This window comes from Stegodyphus dumicola, chromosome 9 (assembly GCF_044657685.1).
Source record: "Stegodyphus dumicola isolate Sdum_Otavi_A_Nest chromosome 9, ASM4465768v1".
Classification (NCBI taxonomy): domain Eukaryota; kingdom Metazoa; phylum Arthropoda; class Arachnida; order Araneae; family Eresidae; genus Stegodyphus; species Stegodyphus dumicola.
In genome coordinates, this window is record NC_140776.1 from 12804341 (window position 1) to 12817851 (window position 13511).

A 13511-nucleotide genomic window follows, 5' to 3' on the forward strand; every position below is an offset into this window, starting at 1 on the left:
CTTTTGAGTCACCCTATTCCCGGAGCCCAGCTAAGCATCTGGGTAGATGCCTCAGACGTCGCAATCGGCGGCACACTTATGCAGTTGTCTCAACAAACATGGGAACCTATAGCATTTTTCTCTATGAAACTCAGTAAAAGTCAACAGAAATGGTCCGCGTACGATAGGGAATTATTTTCTATTTATTCTGCAATTAAGAAATTCCGACACATGTTAGAGGGCAGAAATTTTATAATTTATACGGATCAAAAACCGTTAATATACGCTTTTAAACAGAACCCTCATAAATGTTCACCTCGACAATTGCGCCATTTAGATTTTATTTCTCAGTACTCTACTGATATTAGGCATGTGCAAGGTTCAAAAAACGTCGTTGCTGACGCTCTTTCAAGAATCGAAATTGATTCCATAACAAAATCTCCATTTTTGGATTTTAAAAAATTTTCGGAAGCTCAACGGCATGATCCGGAGGTACAAGACCTTCTCAAAAACAACACATCATCTTTGAAACTGGAATTTAAACCGTGCCAATATTCTGATGGTAATATTCTTTGTGACATATCAACGGACATTCCTCGTCCATTTGTTCCAGATTCCTTTCGCAGACTCATCTTTAATCATCTGCATAATCTGTCACATCCAGGAATTGCAGCTACTACGAAGCTTATTTGTTCTCGTTATGTATGGCCCGATATGAAACGTCATATCAAAAATTGGGTGAAATCCTGTGAATCTTGCCAAAAATCGAAAATTACTAGGCATACTAAAGCACCATTGGGCACATTCTCTCTTCCTGATGCACGTTTTTCAGAAATCCATATGGATATCGTCGGACCGTTACCTCCATCAGAAGGCAATGTGTACCTTTTGACTCTAATAGATAGATTCTCCAGATGGCCTGAAGCCATTCCCATCCCGGATATGAAAACGGAAACCATTTGCAGAGCCATCTTCAACTGTTGGATATCTCGTTTTGGCTGCCCATCGATCATAACAACAGACCAAGGTTCTCAAATGAGATCCGCACTTTTTGCAGAATTCACGCGCATTTTGGGTACGAACAGAATCACAACAACAGCCTATCATCCAATGTCAAACGGCATTGTTGAACGATTTCATCGACATTTAAAATCTTCTCTCAAGGCTCACGAGACCAATAACTGGACTGAAACACTACCAGTTGTTATGCTTGGTATTCGGACAGCCGTAAAGGAAGATCTACAGTCATCTTGTGCTGAACTGGTGTACGGCACAACTCTCAAGCTGCCTAGTGATATGATAACGTCATCTAAGATATCTCCGTATGACACACAATTTATCACGAATCTTCGGCATAAAATGCAACAGTTGAATCCAATAGCAACATCTGCACATTGCCAAGAAAAATGTTACGTAAGTGCTACCTTAAAGTCGTGTACGCATGTATACTTACGTGTCGATCGAGTAAAGCCACCTCTGTGCCAACCATATACAGGTCCGCATAAAGTCCTTTCTAGAACAGACAAAACTTTCACAATTGATGTTAACGGTCTGAAATCTACTGTGTCTATAGACCGTGTGAAACCAGCCTATTTGCTTTCGGACTCTAATTTGCCTGAACTGAAAACAAATAAAGACTTAAAGACAGTTCAGCAGAATAAATCTGCAAACGAACTCTCTAAGACACAAACTGTCACCAGATCGGGAAGACATGTTCACTTCCCTAAGAAACTTGCTTCTTACATAACAATTTAAAACATTTTTTTTAAATTCATATCTTAACATATTTCTTGTTATTTCATGTTTATTATATGTGTCAATACCTTGTTATATATTGAATTGCATTTTGATCTTTTCTAATTTTATATTCTAATTTTGTAATCATGTAAAAAATACCCGACAGTACGGATCCTCTAAGACAATTTCATAACCTATGTCGTTCCTTTGAATAGTCATTAAAGGAACTGGGGGGAAACTCTGTGGTGATGGCGATAAGGAGCGCGCCTTGCGCCCTCCGATAAGTGTGGCAACCCTAGAGGAGAAATTTCTTACGAGTAGCGAGCAGAGCGAAACAGGCAGGCTGTCGGGCAGTGTGCGCGAAGTTCCTAAATAAAGCTTAATTTTTATTGTACACTATGTCTTGTTAATATTATATTAATGCAGTAAGAACATAATCTGTGATATGGAATTCGAGGATTGGTGGTAAAAACATAATAGGAAATCTCCATAAAGCTAAAGATTACCTGACTTTTTGGAGTCAGTTCCAGAAAAATCCACGACGACAGAAGTATCGCGGATGAAGATAAAATGCAGTATCTGTTGCAGGCTATGGAACCCAAATCGAAAGCAGAACGCCTAGTCCTTAGCTTCCCGGCAACGGCAGCTAATTATCCTAAAGCCATCGAACAACTAAGAGAGCGCTTTGGACGCGAAGATTTACTTGTGCAAATCTATCTGAGAGACTTGTTAAGCCTAGTGATGAAGAACGCTGTAACCGGAAGAGCAAAAACGGTTCTACCCTCCCTGTATGATGAACAAATTGCGAGCCTGAAGGAAAATTGCGAGCGTTGGAAAGTTTGGGGAGAACTCAAGAAAAATATGGGGATTTTTTTTACCCCCTTAGTGGAAAGTTGCTTACCAGAAGAAGTATTGATGGCATGGGAAAGAAGCAGAAATCACGACTCCATTGAAACTAAAGGAAATCGATCTTTGAAACATTTAATGAATTTCTTAAAACAGGAAGTTAAGGGGGAGGTGATGGTTCTCCTCGCAAGAACTGGTTTCGCTTCCCAACAGAACCATCGGAAGAAAGATTTTAACCACGAACAGGTAAAGCAAAATGATCCCGTAACAGCATCAGCTCTAGTAAGTCTTGAGAATTCAGGTAAGAGTGTTCCGAACTGTAATTTTTGTGAAAAGAAACATTTTAGTGAAAAATGTTACTCTGCAAAAAAAATGACTTTAGCTGAAAAACAACAATTGTTGTTGAAAAAAGGTGCTTGTTTTTCTTGTCTGAAAAGAGCGAGTCACATTAGTAAATTTTGTCCTTTGAAAGGTAAGTTCAGTTGTTCTATTTGCAAAAGTTGTAATCATTTTGATGTAATGTGTAATCAAAAGCTAAAAAATAATGATCAGATAAATGTTTCAAAAGAGAGTTCTCTTTCTTACTGTGGCAGAAGCGAAACTGTATTTTTGCAAACGCTTTGCGTTCGAATTCGGTGTCAAGGTCGCGAGAAAATTATTCGCTGCATAATTGATAGCGGAAGCCAAAGTAGCTACGTTAGTGAAAATATGATGAGTCAGCTTAAAGCATCTCCACTTCGGGAGGAGACAGTTATACATGCACTGTTTGGGGGGGACGAAACGAAACCTAGACAACATGAAATGTTTTCGGTCGAGGTCAGCAATTTAAAAGGAACATTCGCATGTAGTTTTGAGGCATTATCGGAAAAAAAGATTTGCGGTTTTATTCCTAAGGTTAAAGATAAAGAGATTTTGAATGAATTAAAAGAAAAAGAAATCGAATTTTCTGATCCATTGCGAAAGGAAATTCAAATTAACCTTTTAATCGGAGCAGATGTTATGGGAAAATTATTGACAGGAAATTCTATTGAATTACAGTCCGGGGTAACGGCTGTCGAAACGAAACTTGGGTGGACGGTATTTGAAAAACGAAATTCGGGTGAAAAGGATAGTATTTTGAAAACATTTTCAATGCATGTCAGGAGAATTCCTCTAAATGAGTTATGGGAACTTGAAAAAATAGGAATATGCGCTCCAAACGAAACTGTTAAAATGAATGAAAGTTTTAATTTATCTGAATTTGAGAACAAAATGAAAATTCTTCCATATGGAAGATATGAAGTATAACTTCCGTGGAAATGTGATACGACACATTTAACCGATAATAAAGAATTATCCTGGAAAAGGTATCAAAAGATGATCTATAAACTCAGATGTAATAAATTTTTCGATGATTATCAAAATGTGTTCAAGGAATGGGAAAGGTTGAATATTATTGAACCCGTACCAGAAACCGAACTGAATAATGAATGTCATTATTTGCCGCATAGGCCTGTAATCAAATTAGGAAGTGAAACCACGAAAATTCGTCCTGTTTTTGATGCTTCTGCATCTGAGAAAGGGAAACTCTCTTTGAACGAATGTTTGTGTAAAGGAATAAATCTTATTGAATTAATGCCTGATATTCTAGATCGTTTTAGAATGTATCCGATTGGTATTAGTGCCGATATTGAAAAAGCTTTTTTAATGTTATCCGTCGCATCTAAAGATAGAGATTTTCTTAGATTTTTTTCCCATGCAATGAAGGGCAATTAATTTATAGGCATTGCAGAGTTGTGTTTGGAGTTTCTTCCAGCCCCTACTTGTTGAACGCATCTATAATGCATCTATTAGAAAACTGTCCACGTCAATATAGTGAAGTTGCTCAAAGATTAAAATCGTCATTTTATGTGGATAATTGTTTATCTAGTGTTTGTAGTATTGATGAACAGTTTACTTTTATTGAACATTCCAAATTAATCATGTCAAATGGATATTTTAACTTGCGCGGTTTTGAAAGCAATGTGGCTGGTACAAATGTTGACAAACATTCAGGGGATACTTCCGTTTTGGGGGTAATTTGGAATTTAGATAATGATACGCTGAGGTGCTGCACAGACACAGATACATTGACCTGTGATACGAAAATCACAAAGAGGACAATTTTGGCAATTGTGCAGACAATTTTTGATCCTGTTGGTTTATTAACAAACTGTTGTTGCAAAAATTGTGGAAAGTGAAAATTGCATGGGATGATGAATTGTCTCCGAATGATGTAAATATATTTTTGAACTGGTTTAAAGAACTTAATGTTTTGAAAGATGTTACTTTGCGAGGCAAAGTAACATACTTGTTTACCAATGACACGTCTGAACTACATGTATTTGTGGATGCTTGAAGGGGGGCGTATGCAGCGTGCGTCTTTGTTCGATTAATATTTAATTCTGAAGTAAAAATAAATCTCGTACGGGCGAAGTCTAGAGTATCGCTCTTGAAATCTTTAAGCATTCCTCGCTTAGAATTAATGGACTGTTGTATAGGTTCTAGACTTGCAAATTCTATTATCAAGGCTCTCAGTTTGCCCGATTTAAAAGTTACTTTCTGGTCTGATTCAACCACTGCCCTTTGGTGGATAACAGAGCAAGGAAATTGGTCCATTTTCGTCGAAAATATGTTTAAAGAGATTCGAGAGTTGACGCGAGGTCATTCATGGAGACATGTCCCAGGGAAACTAAATATTGCCGACTTGTTATCGCGCGGATGTTTTGCGAAGCAAATGCTTCGGTCTAGATGGTGGGAAGGCCCCTTGTGGTTGCGAGAAGGCCCTGAAAACTGGCCCACTGGTGAGATTATTTGTTTGCGTGAAGAAATAGAATTGGAGAGGAAAAAGATAAAAATAGTAAATATTGATCTATCAAAAGACGCAACCCCTTGGCATCGAATCGATGTATCCAATTATGACAAAATGATTAGAATATTTGCATGGATATTTAGATTTGTAAATAATTGTAAAGGTGGTTCTGAAAAGAATAGAAACATTGAACTTTCACAGTATGAAATTGAAAATTCTGAGAAAAATTTAATTCGTTTGGTTCAAAATTATTATCTGACTGATAAGAAATATTATAATTTTATTGAAACGCTCATTGATGATGAAGGTATTCTAAGAGTTAAAACGAGAATTCTAAATAGAGATGACCATGAATCCTTTCTGTATCCAATACTGTTACCAGAAAAATGTGATTTCACTAAGTTATTAATCAGAAATGTGCATAATAAGAACTGTCATGCTGGTCTTCAGATGATGCAATGTATATTACGAGAAAGATTTTGGATAGTCAGAGCTAGAAAAGCCATTAAAAATGTCCTCTTTAACTGTATCGTTTGTAAAAGATTTAAAACTAAGGCTATGTCAAGCGAACCGACACCTCTGCCACCAGACCGAGTTACGGATTGTGCGCCATTTGAAATCATAGGGATTGATTTGGCCGGACCGCTGTTTTTAAAAAATGGAGGAAAGGTGTGGATCGCGCTGTTCACCTGCGCTGTGTACCGTGCCATTCACCTTGAACTCGTAAATTCTCTTCCTACTGATGCGTTTCTCCTGGCGCTTCGACGATTTGTTCCTAGGCGCGGACGCCCTAGAATAATCTATAGTGATAACGGGACAAATTTTCGGGGTGCAGCTAATGATTTATCAAAACTAAATTGGGCTAAAGTATTAAAGGAAACAGGCACTGAAAGGATAATCTGGAAATTTATTCCACCTACTGCAGCTTGGTGGTGTGGCTGGTGGGAGAGGTTGGTTCGTACAGTAAAAGAATTGCTAAAACGTACTTTAGGTAAATCAGTGTTATCATATGAAGAACTTTATACTATTATTTGTGATTGTGAAACTATAATTAATTCTAGACCCTTAACTTATGTTTCTGAAGAACCGCAAGAATTAGTACCTCTGACACCCGCTATGTTTCTTATCGAGAACAGAAATTCCAATGTTGAAGATCTTGATGAATTAAATTCGTCAAGTCTTAATAAGAGATTAAAGTATAGAACTAAATTGTTAAATGATCTGAGACAACGATTTAGAAAAGAATACCTTAGTCAACTGGTTCAAAAGCATAATGAAAAACGATCTCGGATCTCGGATGATAAGAGAAAACGTTTATTTTGGCCTTTAGCCCGAATTACAGAATTGATCCCTGGATGTGATGGAAAGATTCGTACGGTTAAACTTAAGACCCGGCATGGAATAGTTATACGACCAATACAACGCATCTTTCCTCTGGAGATACAGTCCAATGATAGAAACATAATTCCTGATAAGAAACTGGATGCAGAGGAATCTAATTCTAGTGCTGGGTGTACGTTAAAAAAGGGAATTGCACCTGATAAAATGGTGATGCAACAATATTCCTCCTCTGGACGACTTGTAAAAGCTCCAAAAAGACTTGATCTTTTAAATAATGTTTGTTATGAGTTTGAGACTCAACCTGAGTCTCAAGGGGGGGGGGAGGATGTTGTGAAATGAACTGAAGTAATAACCGGCGCGAGGCGCTGCTGTTTGTGACGTCAGCCTGCGTGCTGAGTGTTTCGAATGTTTTGCTTGTAGACGAACGAAAGCTGATCTCGGAAGAGTGATACTGTTTTGATAGAAATAAAGAATGACTTATTAAGAATTTTTTGTCTTTATTCATAATGCACCCAGCCTCGGGTAGAGGCAGGCCCGCAACTGAACGAACTTTTTTGAATGTATTTGATTTATATATTTTCTGTGTTCTTCGTAACATTTTCATTGTACAAAATTGCATTCATTCGAAAAATTCAATTTGTATTTTACTCTGTATAAAACGGAATGTAGAGAAGTTAGATGTTTAAATGACCCCCACATTTTGTCAAGAGCAGGAGCAAGATTATCCCTTACTTTTCAGCCCCCCCCGTGAAAAAAGGGGATCTAAATTTACGACCTGACCGCATATATGGGTGTTTCATTTGGTTACCCAAATATTTAGTGTGGTAATAATACGAGGAATTTTAACCAGAGTAGATTGTACAAAATCGTAATTAAAATCTTTCTGCTAACGAGATTGTGGAGTTAGCAATAATAAAATATTCCTTCTAAGGAACGACTTTGCTGCTTGTTTACATAGAATATTTTCGCTGTAATGGCAACGCTAGACACTTGTCGCAAGGAACGACGAGCGTGAGTTTGTTTTTCGCAAAACTTACAGGTGTTGTGTTTTGATAACTATATAAATTGAATTACCCTTCAAATTTAATTATGATTATGAATAATGGTGAAACAGAATTTTTTTCCGCAATAAGTGAAAAGTTTTCTTCCTTTACCATTGATGTTTAGTTTATTATTTAGTCATCATAATGACTTAAAGGTAAATCGTAATTTTTGTGACTAATATTTGAAGTTCTGTATGTTATAATTAATCCTTCTGTAAAGTTTTCGGTAGAAAAATAATAATGTTGGTTTCTCTCATTTTACGAAAGGAAAGCTTTCCCATGAAGTCCTCTGTAAGCCGGAACAGTGTAAATCAACGAAACGATTACCATTAATTCACAGCAGTAAAATTTAGTGCTCTTCTGTTTTGAGGGCTGTAAAAAAATTGCAGCGAAAATGTATGTGCAAAAGCGCCAAATCTAGCAAACGCGCCTATTTAGCAGCGCGCCAAATCTAGCGTACGTGCTGTTTTCAGATTGCGTAAGTTTATATAGTTCTCTATTTCTTAAGACGCCATTGAAATACAAGTTTAATTTTTAAATCCTTTTTTTGATATCCTATGGATTTAACAATTTGGGAATTGCCCATGATGAAGAGTCGGCAATAGAATTTTGGGTAAAGTGCAGAATCACTCACTGCTTGATGCGTTTTTAAGAATTGCACATACTCAGTATCCATGTGCACATCCACCTATTTTCACTTGTTGATCTTTACAATATGGTAACTGGTAGTTTGGCGACATTTTGGAGGCGATAAAGGTTACTACCTGGGACTTTGGTAATAATGTGAGCAGTACTCAGTTCCGATTACGCATTATTTTGTGTGAGGGAAATGAGAGATCATGGGATATGTCATGTGATATTAATGGACGAATTACGGTTCTTTAATCGGAAAAGGGGGGGAAATCGGGAAAAAATCTGGAAATTTTGTATTTGGCTTTATTCTGTGTTGTGTGAAACAGTGTTCGTGAATTTTTGGATCCCATGGCCGTAACTAAAGTGAATTCAAAATGGGTATTTATGTATGTATTAATTTAATGTATGTGCTCATTTATATTTTAAGTAGTGTTTTTGAATTTAATTATATTTTAATTAAATGACAGTTATTTTGTGAATTTTATGTTTGTAGGAATTTGGTATACGTTTTAGTTGAAGTAAACGTGCATGGAAATAATTTAAATATCTGACACTAAGTATTTGTAATGGTTGCTGTATGAATTCGTTGGTGACGTGTATAATGGAATATATGATTTAGAGGTAAAAGTTTTTGGATATTTTATTTATTTTATATGTGGAAATGTTCATTACTTTTTCGCGATCAGGTAATTTCATATATGTTCTTTTTACCGGGTTTAAAGATTCAGAAAATTGTTATGAATTTTCGTGAAATTTTTCTAATTTATGAGAAAAAAGAAGTGTACATGGATATAGTGAAGAGTGTGCGCAATGCCATTTTTGTGCAATTCTGGGATGTTTTTTTGGTTGATCTTTACATTATGGTAACTTGGCGTTTTTTTTTTGGCGAAAATTTGGCGACCAACTCTTTTACAGCAACCCTCTATTTTTGTTTTCCTGCCGCCATTTTGTTTTCACGAAGTAAAGACATGTTTCTTTTCTTTTTATCTACTGAACACTTCTTCCAACAATCTACTAGCCGAATTACACTTATGCTAGAAATTTTATCTAACAAAACTGCTTAATCATGACAAATATTCACTGCAAAATTGGGAAAAACTGCACAATACCATACTCCTTACGCGTTTTTCAAAATAACACATACACATAAACCATGTACACGCCGACTTATTTTTACTTAAAAAAAATCCCAGAATTACACAAAAATGGCATTGCGCACACTCTTCACTATATCCATGTACACTGCTTTTTTCTCATAAATTAGAAAAATTTCACGAAAATACATGACAATTTTCTCAATCTTTAAACCCGGTAAAAAGAACATATATGAAATTACGTGATCGCGAAAAAGTTTATATCCTTTCCAAATATGAACATTTCTACATATAAAATAAATAAAATATCCAAAAACTTTTACCTCTAAATCATCTATTATATTATACATGTCACCAACGAATTCATACCGCAAGCATTACAAATACTTAGTGTCAAATATTTAAATTATTTCCATGCACGTTTACTTCAACTTAAACGTATACCAAATTCCTACAAACATAAAATTCACAAAATAACTATCATTTAATTAAAATATTACTAAACCATGTACACATCGACTTATTTTTACTTAAAAAAACATCCCAGAGTTGCACAAAAATGGCATTGCGCACACTCTTCACTATATCCATGTGCACTGCTTTTTTCTCATAAATTATAAAAATTTCACGAAAATACATGACAATTTTCTGAATCTTTAAACCCGGTAAAAAGAACATATATGAAATTACCTGATCGCGAAAAAGTATATACCCTTTCCAAATATGAACATTTCCCTGTATAAAATAAATAAAATATCCAAAAACTTTTACCTCTACATTATCTATTATATTACAAACGTCACTAACTAATGCATACCGCAAACATTACAAATGGTTACAAATACTTAGTGTCAAATATTTAAATTATTTCCATGCACGTTTACGCAAATTACTTTACTTCCACCTTACATTTAGAACAATGCATAAAAATAATATCCTCAAATAATTAAAAATACTAACTTACCTATTCTTCTTCAGAATCTTGATTACGTGTCCGATAAACTTTTCTTATTTCTGTTTCAGGATCTTTAAAATCATACTTATAGTTCACACCAAGGTACCAGGTAAAATAAATAACTTAATAAAACATCTTTACTTCTATCTCGCACAACCTTAAAGAAACACTTATTACTACCCCTTTCAATCCCACTAATTACCCATTTCGAATTCATTTTAGTTAGGGCCATGAGATCCAAAAATTAACGAACACTGTTTCACACAACGCAGAATAAAGCCAAATACAAAATTTCCAGATTTGTTCCCGATTTCCCCCCTTTACCTTATTAAATTACCTTACAATCCTAATTACTTTAAACTAAATCATTGCTTATAACAATTTTCCCAATAATACAAAATTCCTTTCCACCTTACATTTAGAACAATGCATAAAAATAATATCCTCAAATAATTAAAAATACTAACTTACCTAATCTTCTTCAGAAACTTGATTACGTGTCCGATAAACTTTTCTTTAGTTACGGCCATGGGATCCAAAAATTCACGAACACTGTTTCACACAACACAGAATAAACCAAATACAAAATTTCCAGATTTGTTCCCGATTTCCCCCCTTTTCCGATTCAAGAACCGTAATTCGTCCATTAATATCACATGACATATCCCATGATCTCTCATTTCCCTCACACAAAATAATGCGTAATCGGAACTGAGTACTGCTCACATTATTACCAAAGTCCCAGGTAGTAACCTTTATCGCCTCCAAAATGTCGCCAAACTACCAGTTACCATATTCTAAAGATCAGCCAGAAAAGGCATCATTCATTTTAGAAAATTACGTTTGAACAACCAACGAGATGAAATTATGCTTTAGCGATAAGTTGGTAGCGAAATAGCGATGAAGGCATCCATTCAGTTATGTTTAGCAATTTTTTATATAAATTATAATAATGATTTGAAATAGTTATTTACTCTTATGCTTCCATTCAGTCATGTTTAGCCTTTTTCATATAATTTATAATCATAAAAAAGTATTATATGAAATTAACTTTTCATCTAAATTAAAACATCAATCTTAAATAGTTATTTACTACAGTTAAAAGTCGTTAATTTGGACACCCATAATTTGGAATGATCTATAATCCGGACCTCAAAACTAAAAATTTTCTGCGCATGCGCCGCGTTGACACATGCACATGGGCGTTTACGCGTGCACGTAAGACCTTTTATGACTGCGCATATGAGTGTGCGCAAGTGCAGAATATGTTTTCGCGTGCGCGTTTTATGTATAATGGACGTATGAGCTAAAATTATCTAATTATCTATTTCAGTTAATGTTGATGATTGCGTTGTTCCTTAATTTTCGAATTGGATCCGGCTTATTATTTTTTGCAGACTGTAAGAGCATATTTATAAAAGTAAGCTAAACTTTCGATTATATCAGATAGAATTTTCGATATATATTTGTTAATATGTAAAGGATCTAAAGCGAAAGTATGTTTTGAAATCCGAAATCTGTTTATCGATTTCACGCTGCTCGGCGGGGGGAACGCCGCGGCGGGCGCATAATGAATTGGAAGTTGATCTGTCAGCACTATCCTTATCTTCAGCGCAGATGTTTTTATTTTATTTGGCTTATAATTCCTTACCAAATGTAGTATTTCATCTCGATATGCTCTGTCTTTGATATGATTTAAAACAAGTTCCTCGTCATTATAATTCGCTTCCGATAGCGAAGAAAAGTGAGAGAGGTTATTGAAAATGAAAAAATTTCGATTGACAAATTAGTCGGTGTTCTCGACACAGCAATTATAGGACTTGAACAGCAGAACTTTGTAACTGAACAAGAAATTATGTCTGTTTAATAGAATTAAAGAGAAAGTATTATCAAATGAAACGAAGCAAAACTTAAACAACTTACATTGAAAGAAATGTTTAATAAAGTAAACAAATAAATATTAAGCTTTTTCTTTATGCAAATTTTGATACCCTTTAGATCATAATTGTTCTTTATTTCATAAATTACGGTTTCATATTTTTAATTTTAGAATTTCTGCATGCCATCTTACGAGATTTAAACTGATGATCTATAATCCGAAAAAATCGATAATCCGGAATCGGCGAAGTCCCGACGAGTCCGGATTAACGACTTTTGACTGTATTATACTTCCTTTCTTGCGTTAGGGTTGCCGCAATTATTTTTGGCAGCATTGGCATCAACAATAGTTTGGCGATTTTTTACATCCCTCGAAACTGAATAGTACCTAAAATTTTAAGCGTTTCTAGACAGTTGTGTATATATATATATTTATATGAATAAATAATTGAGGCCCTAGAAAAAGAATGATATACATTTCCTGCTGATAGAAGTGATATGTATACCATCCGCAGTTGAGGACTCTAGACATGGCAGAGGACATAAGTGTAATAATGATAATGTATTAAGCAGTTTACTGAAGATTTGGTAGTGGGAAATGTAGGGACTGTGGTGTTGGTGGGAAGTGATGAAGATCTGTTACCTTTGATTGTATCCATCAGTGCCTACAGGGTTTCTGTACCTGCCTTTATAGTGTCAAAATTCGAGGGCTATGTTTAGCCTGATGTAAAAGAAAAGACGTATGTTTGATTGCTTAGCTTAATACAATTTTATTAATCCTACACTTAATAAAATTGTGTAATAAATATTAAATAATAATATTAATTAAAATATTCTCTATAATATCCTAAACCTTCATGCTGTATCATATTCAAAGTTATAATTTTCCATAATCAGGAGTGAACGAATTGCTTTTTTTTACAAAAGCCAAAATCCTTTGTCACTTTCTTTTGTTACTGCAAAAAAGTAGGCTAATATAAAGATGAACTTTGTGTGGAAAAAAAGTATAAAGGATTAAAATATAAAGTATAAAGGAAATAAAGGATTAAAATATAAAGTATAAAGGAAAAAAAGTATAAAAGTATAAAGGATTGCTGAAAGCCTTTTTATATCACAGTTAAATACACAGTCTTTGGCACAAAATTGCGACTGGGCAGTGCAAACATTTTTGCGGT

At 35.0% G+C, this 13511-nt stretch overlaps 1 protein-coding gene across 1 annotated transcript in view; it reads left to right on the forward strand.

Annotated features, from left to right (window-relative positions):
* The first annotated feature begins 7727 nt into the window (after positions 1–7727).
* Positions 7728–13511, forward strand: part of LOC118206018 (beta-1,4-glucuronyltransferase 1-like) — a 70965-nt gene continuing 65181 nt past the window's right edge. Inside the window, exon 1 of the mRNA XM_035378298.2 lies at positions 7728–7931. The gene's annotated coding sequence lies outside the window, so the exon portion shown is untranslated. The remainder of the gene's footprint in view (positions 7932–13511) is intronic.